Genomic DNA, 16,791 nt, shown 5'->3' on the forward strand with positions numbered 1-16,791 from the left:
AAACTATTTTTACGAAAGTTATAATCTAGGAAGGCACACAAGAAACGGGTTTATTTTTGATTTATTGTGGTTTGTGAAAGATTTTTTACGCTCACGTTCGTGATTTAGGTTCAGTAAAATTCTTTAGGTTCAGTAAAGTTTCTTTTTTTCTATATATAGCGTGAGTCTTAAATAAGTGCAAATATTTTCAGGGCTGGTAGATTTCGATAAAAGAAACATATTTTATCTATACCGTTTTTCAAATAAGTCCAAAATAACCGAGTTATTTTACTTTGAAAATTTCCAAAAAATGATTTTTTGATTTTAAAACCACTGGATCTTTTCTCGATTTTCTTTTTTTGGAAATAACAAAGATGTTACCACTTTTTAAATAATCCGGCAACACTGTAACGCTGATAATATTTTAGATAGATGGAGCAGGTGCCTGTATATAAAAATCAAAATTTTCAAAACAATCATATCACCGGTCCTCCTGTTACCATCGCCGGAAAGTCGCTTACCGGTAGCGGCTAGATAACTAACTTTTGATCCATAAGGAAAAACATAACTAAAATTGAAAATTTGAAGTTTCTGACACTTCTAGAAGTACCTACCTTAGAATTTTGATGACAGTGAGCGAATTGCTGGCGAAGTTAAAGAAGTTTGACTAGAAAAATTTCATAATTCTTGAATTATTTTTGGTACATTCATATACAGGGTGGGCCAAATTCGACGCTTTTAAATGGAAACAACCTTTTTTATAGGAGATAGACAAAAACTAATATCGGTGTCTGGAGCTCAATTTTTGTCAAAAACATGATGGTGAAAACCGCATATCGATATCTGTTACCGTTTCGGAGTTACGGGGTGTTTTTCAAAAATATGCATTTTTAACAAATCGCTGTAACTTTTTTGCTATGGAAAATTTTGTATTTTTATGCAAACATTTCCAAAGCACCTTTTACGTAGAATTTAATGGTTTAAGTATAATTTTTTTAAAATTAATAATTTAAGAATTATCAACAGAAAATTTGATTTTTTATATGGGACACCCTGTATATTTTTAATTAGCTGAAAATAATTTAAAATTACCTTTCCAAAAATATAGCACACTTGATATTTTGTTATAATCCCCTTCGAAATACAGATTTTTTAAAAGTTCGCCACTTTTAACTAGTAGGCTTTGCACCCCTCATTGATGATATGCCCTTAATGGAACTCGAAAACATATTTTTCCAGCAAGACGACGCACCGCCTCTGAACGCTGAAGTTATCAGCAAATTTCTGCAGCCAATTTCAAGAATAATTGAATACCTGACCAAGAACCCAGCCGTTGGCCGTCGAAGCCGCCTGACTTAGTGCCCATGGATCTAATCCTATGGATATATTTGCGGAAGAATAAAGGTTCCTTATTCTTCTGTATGATCTAGACAAGAATTAGAAATACTTAGCAGTTATGAGAGGGTATCTTTCACCCCCACTGAGTTAATGAATTCCGCAAGAAATGTTCAAAAACTGCCCCGTCTGTCCATAACAGAAGACTGTCGATATGTCGAACACCTGTAGCAAAATCTCATGTCCTGGTTTGCTATTTATTTTTATTGTTATGAGATATAGTTTAAATGTGTTGATGTTGGTTAAATATATTTTAAATTGTTATAAAATTCTGCATCTCTCATAGCAAATACTATTTTCGTTTAAATTGATGCTCACAGCTAGAATTTTTTTGCATTACAGCCGGTGCCGTTCAAAGCCTACTTATTTAAAGCGGGCGAATTTTTATATACTCTATATATCGAAGAGGAATCGAGCAAAATATCAAGTGTGTTATATTTTTGGAAAGGTAATTTTAAATTCTTTTCAATAAATTAAAAATATACAGGGTGTCCCATATAAAAAATTAATTTTTCTGTTGATAACTCTTAAATTATTAATTTAAAAAAAAAATATACTTAAGCAATTAAATTCTACGTAAAAAGATGCTTTGGAAACGTTTTCATAGAAATACAAAATTTTCCATAGCAAAAAAGTTACAGCGATTTGTTAAAAATGCACATTTTTGAAAAACACCCCGTAACTCCGAAACGGTAACAGATATTGATGTGCGGATTTCACCATCATGTTTTTGATGAAAATTGAGCTCCAGACACCGATATTAGTTTTCGTCTATCTCCTATAGAAAAGGGTGTTTCCATTTAAAAGCGTCGAATTTGACCCACCCTGTACAAATAAAATCAGAAGAGACCGCTTCGATTAATTCCAGTTTTTTACCTTTTTCTCTGGAAAGTTAGTAACCGTTACTGGAAAGTGAGTAACCGGTAGCGGCTAGACAGCTAAATTTTAATCCATAAGGATATTTCGAGATTTTTCATTTTCTCCTTTGTTTATACGCTTAAACTACCTGAAACTCTACAACAAATACTGGACATGTATATATGGGCGTATGAGGCAATGGAGCTACAAATAAATATTAAGAAAACCAAAATATTGTCAACGCAAACCGAGTTGCTCGTGTCGGGCAAAAAGCTTGAGGAGGTTGATTGCTTTTGCTATTTGGGTAGTATGCTTAACAACAAAGGAAACATAGAGGCTGAAATACGAAACAGAATAAGTGTTACCACCAAGGCATATTTTAAACTACGCAGGAGGGTCTTTGGAAACAATGATCTCTCCCTCGATGTGAAACTTAGTGTGTACACTGCAGTTCTTATTCCAACTTTAATTTACGGAAGTGAAACGTGGGTCCCATATAAGAAGCATATAAAGAGTTTAGAGCGGTTACAACAAAGACACCTAAGGCAAATAATGAAGATAAAATGGTATCACAGGATTTCCAACGAAGTGGTACGTTGCAGAGCAAAATGTGTTCCTATTGAAATTCTGGTTGGTAGAGCTCGCCTACGATGGATTGGTCACCTGTCGAGGTTGGACGATGGCAGACTAGAAAAAAAACACTCTCTATGGTGAACTAGCGCAAGGTAGCAGAAAACACGGCGGTCAAAAACTACGATATAAAGATGTACTACATGAAACTCTAAAAAGCGTCAATAGTAATAACAACTGGGAAAATATCAGTCTTGACGGTCCAAAATGGAGACAAGTAGTACACAAGTATGAGGGCCCTCGCCCTCGAGCTCGACAGGGTGTTTCATAAAATATGGCCATTGAGTAATCACGATTCTGCTTAAACTGTGTGATGGTTAAAGCCGATTTTTAGCAAACGGATTGACTGTGGGGTGTAGAGGTTCGATAAGGAGGGGTTTTTCGAATCTCAAAGTCCAAGAGGGTTAAAACGCCCCTCAAATATTACAATATTTGTTATTTAAAAAACGGTTAGTCTTTCGGGAAAACGCTTGGACACTCATAATATATTTTGTTTTTTATATATTATGAAATTTTTTAAAAAATCATACAGGGTGTTCCAAAATGTTGGGTAATTGATTAACCACGATTCTGTTTAAACTGCTTGACGTAAAAAGCTAATTTTTGGCAACGGATTTTTCGAAAGTCAAATTCCAACGAGATGAAACTACCCCTCAAATAGTACCAAGTTATCTAATAATATCGCCATATTGTTTTTTCTCATGCTGACATAAATGTGAGAAAATTTTATCCAGTTTTTATGTTCATGGAAATTCTTGCTTTGCTTTATCATCACCGTTACAAATGATTAGTTCGACGCGAACGAAGTCGCGGGTACACGCTAGTTATATCTATATTTCTCTAAACTGAACCCACCACAGAGGTATAGAAATTACTAAACAGAAGTTACTCAATACATCGACATATCCGTCGATATAGATCCACTCAACCGTACCAGTACCGCCGATGTGGAAGAACGAACGTTCATTTACCCGTAAGATGTCGAGGACGCGTTTAAAATCCGCTTGTGACGTAATGGTCGACGACCATTTTCGCATATTTTAATGGTATAGGTAGTACCTAGTTAGTACCGGCCGAAGCCTATCGACCACGAACGGCCGCATATACAAAGAAAATACCTGTGAGCGTCGGACTGTGGAATTTCGTTATGGGGACGGTCGTACCCGCTGGTCGTACCTGAATCAGGTACCATATGGCAACGTTGCGCAGAACGGTAGGACGGTCGTTAATTGAACGACAACGTTGTTGCACTTTGAAGAACTCTTGTTGTTAGAGAAGAATATTAATTTAGATGTGGTCTGGTCTCCGTGGTTTGAATATAGCTTGTCATTGAATTTTTTAGTGTCTATTGTCTACTGAAATTATGTATAATGTTAGCATTTTGTTTTGTCCCACTTTTAACATGAGTTAACTGTTTTATTTGTTGAGTTAGAACATTTGTTAAAAACAATGTGTGTGCACTATATGCGCATATTTGAAGTGAACCTTCTTACTAACAGCTATTAAATTTAAGGATTTGAAGGACATGTTTTATGAATTAATAAATAATTTGATTCACTTTCACAAAATTTGTATTAAAATGACCGTCGAGACATCGAGGGTTTCATCTTGTAGCCCGTCCCCAATTATGCCGAAATCGACCCACATCGTTCTTCAATATCAAATCCTTAGTCCCATCCTTATGAAGATGCAAACGAAACGTTGTATCCAACTTTGCAGGTGGAACCGTGTGCACCGTCGCGTCGCTCATCTCACATAGCCTACCCACCAAATTTGGTCGCGATCGGACGACATCAACTTTTGACGTTTCTTAAGCCGCGTATAAATATGCCGAGGCAAGTACGAGACAAACCCGAAACGAGTATGAAACGAGGCTATAGCAAATTCTTTCCAAAAGGCGTACTAATATGCCGAGACGAGGACGAGACGAGTCAACCTCAAGCGGAATTCGTCATATTATAGCCTCGAGCCGAGCGATTTAGCCTCGAAAAAGATGAGCTTTTCGAACCCCATCTCCATTCCGAGTTTCAGCCATCTAACTCACATAGGACCCGAGTTATGACGCTCCAAAGACCGAAATCTCAACTTCTTCATTGGCTTACCACTTTTTCGATCGTGACCATTTTTCGTCAGCGTGTCATCTCGCTAACTCGTGTGTCATGGCCTTGAATTTTTACACCCGGCTCGGCGTGCGTAAAGAAGTTTCACTTGAAAAATCATATATGTTATATCCGGTACTTTTTTTGAGCATCTTGTATACTATAAAATACTATAAAAAATAATTTTACATTGTATATCTTAACATTTTCTTAAACACATTTTTTTTCGAAATTAACAAACTAAAAATTTGAAATCAGAAACTATATTCTATTTTTGACTCACCCTGTACAGGTTTATGCTATTTTTGTTTGGACTGTGAATGGTAAATTTACAATTCCCGAACCTGTAGAAAAATGGAACCCTCAAGAGTGCCACTGTACCTATTCAGTCATATCAGATTTGATGTCTTGTGGCTTTCATTTTGACTTAAAATGATTAAAAAAAGTAATACACCATAAATGAATGTACTAAATAAAGTACAAAACCATGAGAGAAAATTTATTGTATATATTACTATACTCTTCAGTTATAATATATATTTTAATAATATCTTTACATATTTAAATACATTATTAAAGACAATTATAATTAAAAATAAATAAATAATACTACAATAACGAAATTGATATTTATTCTTAATTATTACAAACATTCAATTGCAATAATATCAAAATATACAGGGTTGTTCACCACATACGACACGGAGTATTGTAGTTAAACGATGAGATTTTTACAAATTGTAAGTTTTGGGTTCGATGAAGGACTATTAGAGGTACAATTTAAAAATAATTTTACAAGATTCAGAGTGTCCCAAACCTGTATATTATTACATTTTTAGTTTCTACGATTAAAATAAAGGTATATTTGATTAAGGTTTATTATACTTAAACCTTACCGTTTTTGAAATATTTTCAATTTTGTGAAATTGCAGTAAAAATTTTAAGGCTTCATTTCTCCAAGGGTATCAAAGTTTTTAATACTAAATATTAACTGAAGTTTATTTACTGATCAGTTATTGTGTTGCAATAATAAAAATAATACTACCTTATACAGAGTGTCTAAAAATTTATTTTAAATAATTATTAGCTTCAAACGGCAATAACTTCTTTAATTTAAATGGAACACCCTCTATATTTTACGAGAATCAGATGTACAATTTAATTGTCTATCAAATTATATTATACCATTTTTTACCTATCTCTTTAAGTTTCCGTAGAAAATGCATTTTCTTGTAATTTAGAACTTATTTATCAATATACCCATGGACTATTGACATTTTAGATTATTTTAAAGATGTACCAAATTTTTAAAGAGTAGAGATACTAATATTGTCGATATAATTCGTTTATTTCATTAAAAAATAAAAAACTGTTTAAATATTTGTTAAAGAGGATCAATTAATATGATTCCAGTATTCAAACTACATTAACTGACTGTTTGCGTTGATTAATAATAATTGCTCCAAATACTAAAAACTGAATTTTGTATGGGCATTAGACAGTGTGATAAAAAGTAACACCTTAAAAATGAAATTTCATTTTTCATAAATACTTATTTATAACAACAGAGACTTTAATTTGATAACTTATTATTATATTGATTTCTGACTCAAATCCACATTTATTTATAATAATTTATTAACGAACACAATTAAGTATGTAATTAATTAGTATATGGGCGGAAATAATGGTGTTATATTTAATTAATGGTATACTCTTTGATAAAGATTTAAATAGTTTTCTTTTTGCATACAAATGGGCTAGTAATATTATCGTTTTGCTAAAAACGATAATATTACTAGTCTGTACATTTTGTACATTTGCTGCTTTAAAAACAATCTAAAATGTCAATATTCCATGGATATATTGATAAATGAAGTCTAAATTATAAGAAAATGCATTTTCTACGAAAACTTGAAGGGATAGATAAAAAATGGCATAATACAATTTGATAGACAATTTAATTGTGCATCTGATTCTCCTAAAATATACAGGGCATTCCATTTAAATTAAAGAAGTTATTGCCGTTTGAAGCTAATAATTATTTAAAATACATTTTTAGACACTCTGTATAAGGTAGTATTATTTTTATTATTGCAACACAATAACTGATCAATAAATAAACTTCATTAAATATTTAGTATTAAAAACATTTATACCCTTGGACAAATGAAGCTTAATTTTTACTGCAATTTCACAAAATTGAAAATATTTCAAAAACGGTAAGGTTTAAGTATAATAAACCTTAATCAAATTTACCTTTATTTTAATCGTAGAAACTAAAAATGTAATAATATACAGGGTGTTCCATTTAAAAAAATACAACTTTGATATTTTTTATTTATTTGGGACACTCTGTATCTTGTAAAAATATTTTTAAATTGTAGCTCTAATAGTCCTTCAACGAACCCCAAAAAAATATCACCGTTTAGCCACAATACTCCGTGTCGTATGTGGTGAACAACCCTGTATAAAATATAAACATTATTCCTTACTAAAATCTATTAATAATTGCACTATGGCTCTTAATTCCTTGGAGCAGATAAATGCCGTACCTAAGTTGGCTGTGCTTCAATTCTAGCGGGGTAACCTAGCAACCGGCTCTGAAGTTTGACAAAAAAGTGAATTTGTTTATTTTTTGGCAGATAGAAAATGCGACATGAATCTTTCTTTTACAATTCCAATTCGTATTTTTAGCCGGGTTTGTTGAATAATTCGTTGAGTGAGTGTTAAATACTAGTTTTAATAAAAATATGGATTAAAGTGGTTTATTTGCGTTTTGTGGGTGATACATTCTTCATTTGGAGATCCAAATAAGGTAGGATATTTTTATATTGTTATTTATAATAAGGCTATAATATTTCAAGGAATAATTTACTTTCAATTTTTTTTAAAAACGTTGTTGTTTGATGATTATTGGCAAAAAATTGTGTAATTTTATATTATCATGGGGATATTTTGAGAAAAAATGCAATAATATATTTAATTATGTGAACAATTGTGTGGATATAGGTAGAATGGTTTTGTTCCTGATAAGTATTATGTATTTTAAACATATTTTGACTATCTATGAAGGGACCAGAAAAAGGTTGTACATTTAAGAAATATGCGATGATTTATACAGGGTGGCTCAGTGTTCTAAAAAGCTTAATTTATCCGGTTTTCTATTTAAGCTTTTCATTCTAGTTTTTAATCTTTTTTTTGTAAAATATACGGGCAAAGTAACACATTTTTAAAAACTATTTTCGTGGATATACAGGGCGATTAAAATGTACTTGTACGCAAAGGTTTTAGATTTTTAAATGGGGCGTTGTGTATTTTTATCGCCTAGTAGATTTTTCATAAAATTTTTATTTCAAGAAATACCACCATACATCGATTTCACATCGAACCTAACCACCACTGTCATAATCTATACCGAGTGGTTCTTGGAATATGACCATTTTTAGATTAAATTTTCTACATTTTTCTACAAAGTTTTTTAAAATTAAGATATTTTTTTTACTAGAAATACATAGTTTATGATAATGTCTTTTAAGTTGCTTAACATATACCGGGTTAGTCAAAAGATAGATAGAGACGCTATCTGACAATGACAACTTGTATTTTATATCCTGTACTTTATCCAAAATTGATATTTACTGAATAATTTTTGTTTTTTTGAAAATTAAATAATTTATACTTTGTTTTTCTTACCAGAAGTTTTTTGCCGTTAAAAGTGACTAGTGGAAGACGAAAAAAAAAACAGAAAATTTATTCACCAATTTTCTGTTTTTTTTATATATCGATTTTATATACAGAGTAGGGAATGCAATCCCGCACCAAAATCTCAATCCCGCAAATCCGCGGGATTAAAGCAATCAATCCCGCGGATCCGCAAAATTGCGGGATTGTAAACAATAAATGCTCTACTTTTCTCTCTCCAATTTTGGGATGCGATTTGTACCAGGTTTTAGACGCACCTTTTGTGATTAAGATACTATGTGGTTTTCGAAAATATATTTAGCGAATTCTCGTATATACAGAGTGTTTTATAATAGTGTACAAATTTGGTCAAGAATTTTTTTTACCGAAAATTTACAATTTTTGAAAAATCGAAATTTTAACTATGTACGACTAATCTGTATTGAAATTAGAAAAAACAATTTTGTGTTTTTTTTTAATTTTTTGTTTTAATGAAAATACGAGTTTTTTTCGAAAAATATGCATTTATAGTCGTAATTTGGTCCTAAATGGTACAAAAGGCATTGTACATTTTGCATAGGCCCACAATATACTGATATAGCGTGTATCTTAAACTACCTGAACAGAAATTTGGACCGATGTATACAGGGTGTTCAAAAAATATATTTAATATTAAAGAAACTTAAATTTTATTATAATTTATCTACTTATTTTATAAATAAAAATATTATTCTGATGATGAAGGTTTTTTTTTCAATTTGTGTTAGTTATCTGCTTTTAGATACACTCTATATCAATAATTTTTTGGCAGATGCAGAATGTACAAAGCTTTTTGTACCATTTAGGACCATCGTATGACTAAAAATGCATATTTTTCGAAAAAACGTCGTATTTTCCTTAAAACAAAAAAAATAAAAAAAACCGATCAAATTGTTTTTTTCTAATTTCAATACAGATTAGTCGTACTTGGTAAAAATTTCTACAAAAATTTCTTTTTTTAAAAACTGTAAATTTGCGGTAAAAAAGATTCTTGACCAAATTTTCACACTCTTATAAAACACCCTGTATACGAGATTTCGCTAAATATATTTTCGAAAATCACATAGTATCTTAATCACAATAGATGCATCTAAAACTTGGTCCAAATCGCATCCCAAAATCTTTTTTAGTTCAAGAGATATTCAACTTTAAATTTACCCTAAAATTTTGCTTGTCCCGATAATCATGTCCGGCAGTTTATTTGACGAAATTGTCCACAAGTACTAGTTAAACGCTTTTCTTCACTTCCGCACGCCAGAAAGAAATCTAACAACTAACCTGTTTGTTTCACTTATTTTTAATGGCCAAGCCGTAAGGGGAATCCCCTGGTGTCGATCCCGCACAGTAAATCCCGCAAATTTGATCCCGCGGAATCACAGAGGGATCCCGCATTTGCGGGATTGCATTCCCTGATACAGAGTGTTGGAGAAATCAAATTTCAGGAGGTGATTGGTCATAAAAAATATATAAAAAAGTTATAAACATGTAACCTACATAAACATGTTGCAAATTGAAATTGAATGTTTTTATTTTTTTTAATGAATTGGTTTTATTTTTTTTCTCGAAAAAAATTCTAGATAGGCGTATGGTACAAAAAAAGTTTTATTTTTAGTTGCCTAATCTAGTAAAAATATGAACATTGGAAGAAAAGTCAGTGGTGTACATTTTTCCCAATTATTTTCGGTAAGGTGTCTCTAGAACGCCACTGAAGTTACGTGTTTCAATTTAATTAGGCCATTATTCCCAGAAAAAAAAAACACTGACAATTTTCAAGAATATCGGCCATAGTGCATTTAAGATAACAAAAAAATATTTTTCTTTAATATTAAAAACCTGTATCTTTAGAACTAGGCATTTTCGCATCTATGTTTGTAGGAACTTTTTTCCGTATTTTTTGAGTAATTGAAAATTTGTCCGTGCCCTGAAACTTTGCATTGCATTTTTCGAACACCTTGTATAAAAATTACTTTAGATTACGCAAGAGAAGTGGTGATAAATTAGTATTATTACATCTAGCTTTGGTTTAACAAGATGAGTAAAAAAAAGTAAGTGCGAATATTTTCAGGGTTGGTAGATCTCGATAAAAGAAACATATTTTCTCTTTACCGGTTTTCCAAAGTCCAAAATAACCGAGTTATTTTAATTTCAAAGTTTCCAAAAAAATATTTTTTACTCAAATTTTGAAAACCGCTAGATCTTTTCTGGGCTTTCTTTTTTATAATTTAATCTGCCACCTATGTTGCCATATTTTCAAGAAATTATCGTCTTTAACTAAAAATTAAAAAAATCCAGTTTTTTTCAAAAATTCCAAATTTTCAAAACTCATCGTATTTCTGGGGTCAAAATATGGTACCCCTAAAAATATTTGCACTTATTTAGGACTCACCCTGTATAGCTTGAGATGGAGATTGTATATGGGAGTATTAAGGCTGATTCATGGTACACCGGGCCGTACCCGAGCCGGGCACGTTCCGTGCAGTAGACACCGGGCCACGTCCGGGCCTTCAATATATGCTACACCGAGTGGACAACGGAGATCATGTCCGTGCCGATTATATTCTAGAAAACAGTGTTGCCGCAGTGGTATATTTGTACCAAATTTGATACTTTTAATTCTATTTGGTACAGTGGTACTACATTTTCAAATCCAGGATGATTTGGTACAATAATTATTTCCCACGTGCACCGAAAATGAATAGATATTTAATAATTATTGTCGTTGATATTGCATTAAACGCGCTTACCGATACCATTCGGAGACAATCCGCATTAATTAACGACGTATTATAAACGTGTAATGTCTATAGCGTTGCCTATATTAAATAACCCGAAGAAAAAACTTGAAAATTTACTGTTTCTAACATGCTTCTATATTTGCGTTTTTTTTTAATAAAATTTAAGTTTTCCAAGTATTGTGTGCAGTATTAGAATTACTTAGATTTCTTCAACCTATACATACTTATAATTTGGTTTTCTGAATTTCTATTTCATGTTTTTCGTCTCGATTTGTGTCTTTCTCCAGAAAGTTTTTTTATGTAGAAATTTATGAAGAAATTCACAGCGACCAAACCGGTTAAAGTCATTTGCAGATGTATTTTGTTGTGCTTTAAAAAATTGTACCAAAGTGGTACATTTTTAGTTTATAATGTGGTACGCGCTAAAAGTTGGGTGCGGCAACACTGCTAGAAAACAGTCGCTATAGGCCCGTAGGCGAACGAAGTATTTAGCCCGGGCGACTCATTTATGTTTGCCGCAACGGGGCTGGACCGTAGCGGATCCGAGGAAAAATGTACACCGACATTTCTCGGACGGGGCACGGACGGGTTCCGGCGAAGCTCGGCCCGTGCTCGGCTTAGCATGAATGCATAGGTATAAATACCATTTGACAATGTTTGGCCGTGCCTTCACCGTCGCACGGCCCCGGCCCGTCACGGTGTACCATGAATCAGCCTTTATAGTGTCCCTCTTTCTTGAGTTAAAGCTCATCATACAGTCTCAGAGCTTGGACAGAAACCAGTATTTGAGATCGAATACTGGTTTGAATCAAATACCATAAAAAATAATATAAATATAATGTCCAAAATATAAACAATCAAATCATTTCCCCGGAAGATGGATTGGAAATGGTACAGCAATAAAATGACCAACGCGGTTCCTGGACCTGTCGCCAAAGGCGGGGGACATTACGTGACGTCATTGGTAAAAGTGAGATCAATATTTTTCAACATTTAAAACACAGAGTACAAAATGCATTCGGAAATATGACAAGAAGATATGTTCAAAGAGCTATAAATAAAATTGAACGAATAATAAATTTGTGCAATAGGAAAGGTGATAATCCTTTCGAACATGCGTAGAGCAATAGATACTAGTTTGTAGAAGTTTATTTATTTATAGTAACTACGATTAATAGCATGCATATAATTATATAGTACACTGAAATTTCAAATTCACAATAAAAAAAGTTAAAAATAGCATCTCTAAATTGCTGACCTGGATATTATTTATTTGAATTTTTGAATTGGTTCGATTTTCCTTATTAAATGTTAATTAGCGCTGATCAATATTGTTGCGACTAATATAATCAAATTAAATAATTTAAAAAATCAGAATCGAACTTGAAATTATTTTAAATAATAATTAAAGAGTTTTGTTGCTGTTAAAGTACCCAAAACAAAAAAAGTATTAAGTGTGACATATCATTGCACTCAGGAAACCGAGTTCTTTCAAAACCTGAAATAAAAAATGTAGGTCCGTAATTAAAAAAATTAAGTTGGTCTCTGTATCTCACAAATTATCAGCTAATTTGAAAATCTAAAAATACTGTCAGATAGCCCTAATAAAGTGGCTGTGAGAATGTGCAATCAATTTTTTGATTTTCTAAAAAGTAACGACAGGAAAAAATAAATTAGACTTTCCAAAAAATCAGTTTTTTGGAAAAAAACTCAGCAGTCCTTGAAATATTAAAAACTTTTTTGATGCCATCTTGGTGAATATCCCAAGACGCAACTTTGCCCCAATTTAACCATCTTCGTTTCTATTACGGTTTCCGAGGTACCAATGCTCGTACTTCGAATTTGTAGCACCCTGTATAGTGTATTTAATATAATTATTGTTGAAAGGCCACAATTATAAAATAATTAAAAAAAAGAAGAATTTGCCTGAAGATTATGACAAAATGCACACCACTCCATTTAAAAAAAAATATAATTTTAATAAAAACAAATATTTGCATTTTATTTTATTTTCATAGTCATTTTTATAAATTGAAAGCACGAATGGTCGTGAATGTCAGACATACATATAAATATGATGATTATTTGATTACAGAGTATTAATATCATCGTGCAAGAGGATGTAGGTACCTGTAATCGTACAGCGGTTGACATTGAAACTAATTTAATGCACATACATAAAACCTCATTTATTAAAGCAAGATATTACGTAATTAGTGCAAACAACCGTACAACTTTAATGGAATAAACTTTTTAGGTAGATTACTATTTGGGCATAGGGCGAAATTGAATTTGCAGAAAATTAATTTCGAGGTAACGATGGGAAAATTAATTTAAAATTGGTTTTTGTTAGTTCTGGATTTAGTCCTTGTTGACAATTACAAACAGAAGCACTTAAAGGGGTTCCTGTTTTGGATATTATTTTTAGGTTTATAGAAGAACATTAATTAATTTTAAATAAAATAATAATAAAAATTTTGACAGTGACTCACTCACCATTCATCAAAATTATAAAGCACTTCTAGAAGTTTCACACTCTTTAAATTCAACATCAAAATTAACAATTACTATCTGATAATTACTTAATGAGATAATAACCCAAGTAGCATTTGGATGTTATCTAACGTCGGGTATACGTCGCGTTCAATAAACCCGACGTCGGGTACCAACGTCGGTTCGACCGCCTGACGACCCTTATTTGCACCTAAATGGGGAATACAGATTCGGGTCGCCTCGACGTCGGTATCTGACCTAATAGGGAATGTAATTCTACCAATTACCAACGTCATATTACGTTGGATTTTAGTCACTTAAAATTCGTCGCTAAGCATTTACGTTACGTTTGGTTTCATATTCGCCAACAAGAATACATAAAAACCTAACCAAACTACTTAATTACAAATGGATTCATAATCACTCCTCGAATATAACTATAAGTGCCTATCTAATTTCATATTATAATAATTCTGAATCATTAATCCAGACATCAGTTTTGTCAACGGAAGTCACTTTCTTGATATATTTGATTAAAATACTCCGGAAAACAACGAGCGCCTTCAAAATTAGGTAGATTTATGAAATAAAAATATCTATAAAAAGTAACTCGCAAAATATTTTTTTTTTATTTTCTAGCTGGTTTAATCATAAAACTGTAATGTGGTTCTCCCCAAAATCAACCTTATCAATATTATCCTACTAGAAATCGGAATGTGAACATAAATTTTAAAAACAAAAAACGATTTTAAAATGGCTGACAATCGGATACTTGTTAAGAATGGCGGATTTCTGTGTTCGACTTAATATGAACTACCAATATACCAATTCCGACCGGGTCTCCAACATTAGTCGTCCCACACGACCGAAGTCATCAAACCGGACGACCGGCAATCGTATTATGACGTATATAATTCCAACGTACGCCACGTAACCTCACTTTGCGTATCAGTGATTTGTGGATTTGTGCAACTATATTTTAGTTTTTGTTTTCTCCTTAAAAAAATGGACAGCCACTTTTTTAAGATAGTATATATACAAAATTTAAAAGAATTGGAACCAGTACATAACAGTGGGAGGAGGATGGGGTCTGCTGGTTTCCTAAGCTTAAAAATGAAATTTAGATGCACCAGTGTAATGCAGCATCTCTTCCGGATAAAAAAACATTCGTGGGTGGAGGCAAGATATCACTACTACTATTATTATTTTGCAAAAGCCTCGACCTCTTTCTGTAAAATGTAGATGAACGTCTAAATGCCTTTTTAGCGTTTTTTGGGCATACTAAAAAAAATTAAGTTTGTTTACAAAAACTTTTATTAGGTTATGTTCATGATGTTCATTAGGCCGCAAATGCACTTAATGGGTTGTATTTACGGACGTAAATACAGATACGTAAATTAGGTTATAAATATGAACATAAAATACAACAAAATATAATTGGACGTTACTTTAGGGATTATCAGTGAGACGTATCCTATTCGGACAACGGGTAGACGTCGGGCTAGTTCAAGTAGTTGGGAAATTAATAAAAATGGTACGTTGTTATTTTGTACGTCGACAGATCGTTGGATTTACTGACTCGGATCCAACGACGTCGCTTTTAATAGGAAAGCGACGTCACCGGTCATATCACCAGCACCCGACCAAAATTTGCACAAAGTCTGACATCGCTTCAGGTCAGATTTAGTTCGAAGTCAGATAGATGCTACTTGGGAAGCGAAACCTGGGTGCCGTATCGCCGGCACATGAACGCATTAAACAAGTTACAACAGAGACACCTTAGACAACTGTTAAGAATCAAATGGTACCGCCATGTCTCAAACGTATCAGTCCTTGAAAAAGTTAGATGCGAGAGCGCTGAAGTCATGATTACTTAATCCCGCTTAAGATGGGCTGGCCACGTATGCAGGATGCAAGAAAACCACCTACCGAAATCTCTTCTTTACGGTGAGGTTGTAGAGGGTAAGAGGAAACCGGGTGGACAGCTCAAAAGATACAAAGATATTTTCCATGAAAAGTTAAAGGGGATAAGCATGCAGAATGAGAAGAATTGTAAACTCAGCAACGGCAACCAAAAAGTGAAGAGGCAACAAAGTAATGAGATTTTTGAATGTCCCGAATGCTGAAGAGAGATAACATCACGTATCGGACTTTTCAGTCACAGAAAAGCTCATGAAAGAAAACGCCTTGCGAAACCATCTTCTGATGCGTGTCAAATAAACGTCAGCCAGTAATGGCAGTAGTAGTAGGAGTAGTAATGAGGTAAAACCGAAAAGCCTCAAACTTTCAGTAAATGATATAGTATATATTACATTTATGATTATTTTTTATTTGTGTTTAATTTTTACTTATAGTACGAGAGCTAGCAATGTCTTTGATATATCTTTTATTATGCTCTCTGGAACAGCGTGCACGCCGTCTGGCTGCTGATACACGTTGCGTTCACTACTGCGCATCCAAAGAAGATCCTCTATTTTTTACTTAGCGGTTTAAATTCTAGTATTGAATAAAAACCGAGGAAGTCTCCATTAGCTCGGCGCGTAGAGCTTTCGCCTATGAAGCGAAGGTCAGTGGTTCGATACTGGCTGGGGGTGCAACTTTTTTATTTTTTTTTTCGTTTATATTCTGATAGCAAAGTAATAAATATTTGCTGACACTAATATTAAATAAAAATATTTAATTCAATTATAATAATTAGATTGTAATGATTTAAACATAATGTCTAAAAATAAAACTAAAAATGTTGGCCGTAATTTTTTCTTGCCTCATTCATAAAAATATTTAATTCTTTTATAATTTCATTTTAAAGATTTAAACATAATATATAAAAATTAACATTTTAATGCTATATTAACGTAATTTCTGCCTGTCTTTCTTCC

General features: G+C 32.6%; 1 protein-coding gene across 3 annotated transcripts in view; it reads left to right on the forward strand.

Moving 5' to 3' along the window:
• Nucleotides 1-16,791, forward strand: part of LOC115880166 (protein sidekick) — a 709,828-nt gene that overhangs the window by 43,560 nt on the left and 649,477 nt on the right. The window lies entirely within an intron of this gene.

This window comes from Sitophilus oryzae, unplaced genomic scaffold (assembly GCF_002938485.1).
Source record: "Sitophilus oryzae breed Bouriz unplaced genomic scaffold, Soryzae_2.0 scaffold_1620_pilon_pilon, whole genome shotgun sequence".
Classification (NCBI taxonomy): domain Eukaryota; kingdom Metazoa; phylum Arthropoda; class Insecta; order Coleoptera; family Curculionidae; genus Sitophilus; species Sitophilus oryzae.